The sequence below is a fragment of the Oxyura jamaicensis genome, chromosome 8, assembly GCF_011077185.1.
Source record: "Oxyura jamaicensis isolate SHBP4307 breed ruddy duck chromosome 8, BPBGC_Ojam_1.0, whole genome shotgun sequence".
Lineage (NCBI taxonomy): Eukaryota > Metazoa > Chordata > Aves > Anseriformes > Anatidae > Oxyura > Oxyura jamaicensis.
In genome coordinates this window covers 24,498,344-24,506,528 of record NC_048900.1, presented here as the reverse complement: position 1 = coordinate 24,506,528, position 8,185 = coordinate 24,498,344, and the positions used below count along the sequence as shown (strand labels likewise).

The 8,185-nt window shown below is 37.0% G+C and overlaps 1 protein-coding gene across 10 annotated transcripts in view; it reads left to right on the top strand.

The window, feature by feature from the left end:
• Positions 1 to 8,185, top strand: part of BEND5 (BEN domain containing 5) — a 921,457-nt gene that overhangs the window by 352,472 nt on the left and 560,800 nt on the right. Inside the window, exon 1 of one of the 10 annotated variants that reach the window (XM_035333431.1) lies at positions 7,512 to 7,516. The exons of the other annotated variants lie outside the window; for them this stretch is intronic. The gene's annotated coding sequence lies outside the window, so the exon portion shown is untranslated. Of the gene's footprint in view, positions 1 to 7,511; positions 7,517 to 8,185 lie in introns of those variants that run through there. 10 annotated transcript variants of the gene reach the window in all.

Sequence of the window (8,185 nt, the reverse complement as noted above, 5' to 3'; positions counted from 1 at the left end):
TTTTTTTTTTTTTTTTTTTTTTTTTTTTTTTTTTTTTTTTCCTGCATCCATTTATATTGTCTGTTTTGAATTTAGTCCTGGCAATTTTAAAATAATTACAGAGATAGGCAGTTTTGTACTGGCTGAAAGATAGTTGTGTCTTGTTGTTTAAAAGCCATACAGTATTCTAATAAATGAGTGCTAGCAACTGGTTGAGAACAGCAACTGTGCAAATGGATCTGTCGCTTAAAGTTGTGTTCAGATTTGGTTTGTCTGAGTTATGAAAATGACTTGGCCTTTTACCCCATTCCCTTGAGAATATGTGTCCACATCCTACAATCAGCACAGGCTGAACACAAAACAGGCACTCTCATCTCCTGATGGGAGACTCCAACGATCTGGACAGCAGGAATATTGCAGGTTCACATTAGCTGCATTAACGGTACTGCGTGTGGAACATGTATTATATCCACCATAAATGGTTTAACTAGTCAGGTCCTCATGTTCAATGAATATCAAGCTTAATGTTTCTGAGACAAAGATTCAGAGAGAAAAATGACCATGATCAGATCCAGTTGAAAATGCTTTAAGATATTATGTTTATATTTTTTTCCCCCAGTTCTAATCCAGGTAAATATATATAAAGAGCTTTTTTTTGTTTTTATTTTCATTTTTAGCTGTATGGCACTTATATATATGCTTATGTATATATAAACTGTATGAAAATGATCAGAAATAATTTTTGTCCTTCTCCTGCCATGTGTATTAATGTAGCGTGTGTTTCCTTTCTAAAAGTCAGCAGTTAACTTCTAAGACCTTTCACTATGTTTTCAACTGACCCTGAATTTTTATAGTCATTGATGGAATAGGAAATGACATCTACCTTCCTGTCTGTTGATTAACCCTAATTTATGAATCTTATTTAAATCTGTGGCTCGCATTCAATAGGACTGCATCTGCTTAAAGCTAAGCTAATATACAAGTGTAGGCAAAATGAGATTGATGCAGTCTTCTACAAATATTTCTAACCATTCTTTAGTATGCTGTGCAATAGCTTGATGCAATTTTAATTAAGATCATGTGTGTCTATTTTTCCCTGTTATCACAATAATTAAATATATGTATTTTTAAATCTTACTTCAGTATTACATAGCTAAATTTGCTAAAATACTAACTGTTATAGCTAACACACACATGTATAGGTGTATATAACACCTCAATACCTTGTCACATTAAAGACCAGAGGGACAATGTTTGATACATGGTACAGCCTGAAAAGGCAGTAGATATGAAATTGTGACTCCTGCCAAAAGCTTTTAAATATATAAGGTTACTACAACCTACATTTTCACCATTTATGTGTTTAACTTGATAGCTGTGTAAATTATATGTCAAGCATTCTTACAAATATTTTTTATAAAAATATTGACAAATGTCCTGTCATTCTCCTGGAGATACACAGTATATGGAGCATTTTGTAGACAACTTGCTTATAAAACTTTTTGTATCCCATGTTGTTTTCTCTTACTCACACCTCCCATTTTATTTGTCTAAACATAAATAGCTTCTTGATGCTATCTGGAAGGTTTTTTTAAATGTTTTTGAGATACTTCAACCTTATTCAAAGAATCACAGAATGGTTAGGGTTGGAAAGGACATTAAAGACCATCTAATTACACCCCCATGGCATGATTAGGGACAACTCCAACCAGCCCAGGTTGCTCAAAGCCCCATCCAGCCTGGCCTTAAACACTTACAGGGTTTGGGCAATATAACTGGAAATTAATGTTTGGGTCAAACCTTCAGAAATGTGAAACACACGAGTTCCTGAGGTGTAATAAAATAAACCCCAGAAAACTTTACTTCAAATAAATGCTCTGACAGTCCTGCTGGATTTTCTGTAGGTTAACATTATGTATACAGAGTGGTTTAACATGCTGATAGTAGTAGTAGTGTAAAACCTTAAAAAACAATAACAAACAACAGCAACAACAACTGAAGAGCATTACTGCTACCTAGTAATATTTCATTTGCAAAACAGAAAGACCAAGCTGACAGAATCGATGGTATTTTGTTTTACACAGAGTTTTTACTGAAGACTGGTATGTATCACTCGAATTACATTTTAGATTTGTTAGTGCTTATCAGTGCAGTAAATGCTGAGAAACACAAAAGACTGTCCAAACATCTCAGAATCTTTTCTGTATTTCCTTTTCTTAATTTTAACATTAGAGATTGTAACCTAAAATTCTCTAGGGTTTTGTCTGCCCAGTTTCTCCTCATCTGCCTCACACACAATATTAGGAATGTGTGATTATGGGCCTAGGTTAGCAACAGTCGAAGAATCTGCTTAGATAATCTCATTGATTAGGCCCTGGAAATGCAAACATTTGAACAGTGATTTTAAGAGTAACCACTTTGGAGCCTTACAGTGTGTACCTAGAAATCATTGAAGGCATAGATTTTGCACGTGCATTTATCACTCGGATCTCAAACTCCCTACTATAAATCGCCATGCCTCTTCCCAGAGTATGCTGAAGATTTGTCTTAAAGAATATTTGAGTGGTGAAGAAGGGAGAGGGTCTCCTATTGTTTAAACTGCTTGCATTTCCTGAGAGTACAGAAAAAGATACTTTTGTTGACAAAACATGAAGTTCTGCATTGCACTGGTGATTGTTGACGTGTATATCATGAGTCATGTTGCATTTGCAGTTCATAACCATACTTTCCCAATGTATCAGTCTCTTCACTGACCTCTAAGCAGTATGTACATTCTTCTGCTATGTTTTATAGCAGTGTAAAGAGGAAGGAAAGTGTATAGATCTGTCAATACCTTTAGCAGCAAGAAAATGTGAAGAGTCTTTCAAAATAAAACTAAATAAAATTTTGTGTGATTTATCAAAGCGAATCCTACACTCCCCTTCCAGTCCTCATCAAGTCTAGTTATATTGCAAAAGAGGGTAAGGGAGGTAATGCTCTTGTATTTTGAAAAAACAGCATGGTGAGTGGGACAGTGCTTTAAAATATGCATAAGGCCTGCAGTTGCTCCACTTTGTGACACTGTTCAGTTAGGGAAAAAGGAAAACAACAACAAAAAAAAAAAAAAAAAAAAAAAAAAAACCAGAGATTTTTCCTCAAATGAATATATTTTTTTCAAATGCTATCAAGAAAAATGATGCTGGAACTATTATTGTGAAAAACTGAAGTGGCCTGGTTGATATCACACATCCAGTTTGGAAAAACAAGATTAGTGCAACACATACCATTTTTCATTTTATCTTGTCTTCAACAGCACCAACCACTGCAGCATCTCATTTTTTAACTTGGTGGTTAGGATGAGAAATCCCATGTGTGTACAGTTGCTTCTGGCTGCCTGGTCTCTCCTGGTTTTCCATCTGCTTATGTGTTTCCTTGTGTACCATAAATAAGTGACCGAGAGGGCAAGATACTTAGTCTCTTCTGAGATCAATACTACTCCATGGGTCAGCAATGAGGAATGTTTGAAAAAAAATTAAAAAAAGGGAGGGAACTGTGTTTTATTTACCCTGTAGACTGAGGCCAACAACTTTGACATGGGTTCATCTCCATTACCTAGGGAAGAAAGCCTGATAAATTTATTTCTGAACCAGTGTCTTCTGGCAAAAAGACCACTGTGAATAAGCTTGCAACAAATTAAGTAAAAAGAGAATCTTTTTGTTGTTGTTCTTATTTAAATGAACATTTTAATGTCTAGGTGTCCATCCATATTTTTTCATCCTAGATCTGAACTCAGTAGGGAGAGGAGTTGTGAGTGTCATATGTTGGTCTTTTGGTTTGTGAACCAGAGCACTGTTGCAGACGTGTCCACTTTCATCTTTGAAGAGAGGGGCTTGCTGCATTTGTTGTTCCCTTTTTAGCTAAGAAAACTGAGCCTTTTCATTCCAGGATCCTCTATTTTCCCCTCTGTGTTTAATATGATAGCTCTGAGTGCTGTCTCTGAAAGAAATAAATGAAGGACTCAAAGGATGGGTGTGCAGAGCATAGCACAGGTTTAGCCCTTGAAGTACTGCCGTTGCTAACAGCAGCCCATGTGCTGCTGGTGGTGGGGAAATGTGAGGCCTACAGGCTCTCCTTGTAGAAGGAGAAAAGTGAGCATGCTTGGGGATGGTTACTCTCTAACACCCTCAAGAGTAGGTTGTTTTTATTTTTTATTTAATTTTTTTAAATAGAGGAAGTAGAAGGAATTTGTGTCTGTGCAAGATGGGTAGCCTGGGGAAAAAAAAATAAAAAGTTTGCAATGCTGAATTTAAATTATTTGCCCTCTCATTGTCACATCTTGTACATGTTTTAAAATGATGTGCTTTCATGCAAAGAAATCAGGTGGTTCTACATGATAAATCAGCCTTTATAGCAAACAAGTTTCTGGAGGTACCTATCTTAGACCTGTTATTTTCTGGGAATAAAAATGAGGAACTATCAGAGATTGAGAAGATGGGGCAAATTGATTAATTAAAAAGTAGTAAATCATCATCCCCACATGATTTATGTATAAAAGAAATCTGAAGAAACTTAGGAATGAATTAGCTGAACTGCTAACAAAAATATGCACTCTCATTAAAACCAAGCTCTGTTCAGGAGGGCTGGCAAGTATCTGGGGTTTATCCTATATTTAGACCAGTAAGCATTACATCTGCACATTGCAAATGGTCGAAACAGGAATTTAAAAGGGAATAATAAAACACCTGGAAGATCACAATGTTAGAGACTTTAATGAGAACAGCTTCAGCAAAGAGAAATCACGTCTCATCTTAGAACTTGGTGAATGTGCCTGTAAAAAGAAATACGTAAGGCCATACCAGATCAGACCACAAGTCCCTCTTGTCTACTGCCCTGCCTCTGACAGTGCCCTGTCATAGCCATGTGGGAAAGAGAAGAATAAAAAGGCTCAGATAACCCTTTTCTCCTGGACTTGATTGACAGCAGCAAGAGCCAGCTTTGAATTTAAGGGGATCACTGCAGACATGCTGACATCATCTCTTTCCCAGGGACAACAGTACTGCCCTTCCTGGTGTTTAGAGGGAGATTTTTCCCCTCACAAACAGGAATTAGATGGCATAATAAACACTGTATTCATAAAAAAGAGGAGTTGAGTCTGACAAGGTAGATGCACAAAATAAAAATACCACTTCATGAAGTATAACTGTAACTATAGTCTTTTCATCTAGTAAGGCAATTGCTGGTCCACCAGCTCATTTTCAACTACCATGATTCACAATTCAAGATTACATGGTATTGCCAGGTAGCCAAGCTAAATGGGATGTGCTAACCTGATGTGATGCATGTATTTTAGCTGCTCTTCGCTTCTCCAGCCATACATTTCCCTGCTAGCTATACATAGTGCTTCTGCTAGCTACAGCTTCTGGTGCTCTGCAGTCTGTGGCTCTTGCCCACTGTTCCAGTTAGCTCCCACCCTTCTGATGCTGGGCTTTCTTTTCTTTGAGCCTTTGGAGGAGTAAGGATGGTGCTGAGAACCAGGCAAAGGCTCTTAGTCCATGGGAGATGCTTAAGCAGCCTCTGATACCCATACATCTTGCAAATTACTTCAAATAAAGCATCCCTCCCCCCTCCCCCCCAGTGTAATCTTTGTATTTTGGTGCTTTTCCCTGAATTGATTCACTTTGATAGAGTTATTTGGCCTAGACCTCCCTGCACTTTCTCTGCATAAGCAAGTAACTCCCTAACAGAAATGGCTTTCAAAAATATAATTACAATGCATGGAAAAGGAAAGTGTTTCTGGCTTGTATATCAGTCTTTTCTGTTTATCTTTCTTTGTTTCCATCAGATTCAAAGATATCCTTTCCCCTGGGAATTCTTGGGAAGGTTTGCCTCACCTTTAGATTTCAGTTACTGGGCTTATGGGGAGGGCTGCCTTATACAATGTATCTGGACTTTTTAAAAGCTTGTGACAAACTCTGTCACAGACACTGCTACAAAGGCTAAGTAGTCACATATGGTGACAGGGCAAGTATCATCATAGATCAAAAAACGACAAGGAGACAAAAAGGCATAGGGCTAAGTGGGCAGTTTTCATCACAGTAAAAGGCTAGCAACTGCGTTCCTTAAAGTTACCTATCAGGTCATATGCTAAATATATTTATTAATGATCTAGGGAGAGAGGTGAAGGACTGGATGTAACACTTACAAATGATGTAATTACTTAAGTAATTTAAGCTTGTAACACAGTGTTAGAAACTTCTGAGTGATCTAAAGAAGTTACTTGAATAAAGAAGTTCAGGCTCGATAAATGAAAAGTTAATATGTGGAGGAAGCTAAACAAAATTTTTGTCCTCTAAGTGAAGGGAAAAAACAGAATATTGCTGTTGGCAGTTCCATAACAGAAACTACTCGAGATGTTGTTATGGTGGAAAAAGTGAACAAGGTGCTAGAAGGCGTAAGAAATGAGACATTAAAAATGGATTACTGAACTCAGGCTTCATTGTGTGGAGACAGAGGATAGGATAAAGCACAATATTATGGGTAAGTTTGCCCAGCTAACCAAGTCTGATCTGTGGTGACAATTTCCTGTTTTCTTTTGTCTTTATCCTGTTCATACATCATCAGCTCTCAGAGATGCTCTGATCCTTAACAGGAATACTATGCATTGAGAGGGCTCAGGCTTCCAGAGGGTTTCAGGTCTTCTTAAACACAGCTCAATAACCAAGCTACAACTTGTAAAAACCTGTTTTATATCCATTGTCCTTCCTTTGGTAGTGTAGTTAAATTTCACATCAAAATGACATAAATTAACAATCTCAGCTTTGTATTTAGACTGTGAAATCATCCACATTTTTAACATGGATTTTAAAATTCAGACGTTACTGAAACACTTCCTGAAATTGGGGCTCTTAAGAGACTGATAAATTATTCTTTCATAGAAGAGAAGTCACCTGAGAATAACCTAAATGAAGTTAACATAGATTTTAAAAATTATTCTTGCAGAAGAACAGGGAGTGGTGGGAATAGATGAGCAGATGGGAAAGAGAGAAGAGAAAAGTGAAGAAAAGGCTAATTAGGTAATTGAGGCTAAGAGGCTATTAGAGCTGACCCAGTGGTCTACTGGTTGTGCAGTCCAGGGACTTGAATTTGGGATTGAGGTTGATCCCTTGTTCCCAGGGCAACACATGCTCCAAACATTGCAAGTACTCAATTTTATAGCCTGTATGATCCTATAAATATGTGTCTTCCAGTAAACATAATCTGGAGGGATTATATACCAGATTATGGTGGAGAGAAGAAAGAATAATGGGGTAAAATACTGAATTTGGACATGAAAAGACAAAAATAGTATGCTGATGGGTGATGATCATTTAGTGAAATTCCTTGGAATTCCTTTGAACCAGCTGTTGGAGGAAAATCTAATTGAAATAAATGTCTTTTGAAGAGGTTCTTAATAGGCATGAACTGTTTTTAACTGAGTAGCCTTTTATTAAAAATCTGACTAGTACACTGGATTCTTTCAAACATATGTATTTGCACAGATAAGGGAAAGACCAAAAAGGTAATTTATTCTAAACCATTCCAATACCTTGTTTCTGTCCAGTTTGAAGCCGGTATGCCTGAAGTGTGCTGTTCTTGTCTTTTCTCAGTCTCCCAGTGATGTGCTCTTTTTTTTTTTTTTTTTTTTTTTTAGTATACTTATTTCTCCTTGATATTGGTATATTCAAACTGTCTTCTGAAGTTGTCAGTAGACTTTTTCTTTTATGGCTGGAGTCTGGTGTAGGTCATAGCTAGGACAAGCATTGCCATGTGTTTTTCAGATTTATATGCTGAGGTGGAGCATTTCTTGTCCTCACCTTTTCTAGTACAACATTATTCATGCTGACTTAATTCTTTTAAATCTCTCCACTTCTTGAACAGTATTTGTGGATACTCTATTTTGAGTTGCTTCCAAAAGACCTCATTTTTCTTTTCCACGTGTTCCAAACTCTGTAATGGCAGTGATGCAGCATTCTGAAATGGTTCTACCCACAACTTCTTTCATTACCTTATCCAGAACTACTTATCAAAAATTCTAATTTTTCCAATTTAAATCCTTTAATTTATTTAGTTTAACCCCATGTTTCTTCCCCAGTAGCTGCATTTTTGGACAGAAATGCTGGCCCCTGCTGGCTCCTCTTTCCTTGTCTTGCATTTATGACCTCTTCAAAGCATGTATGGCTGATTCCAC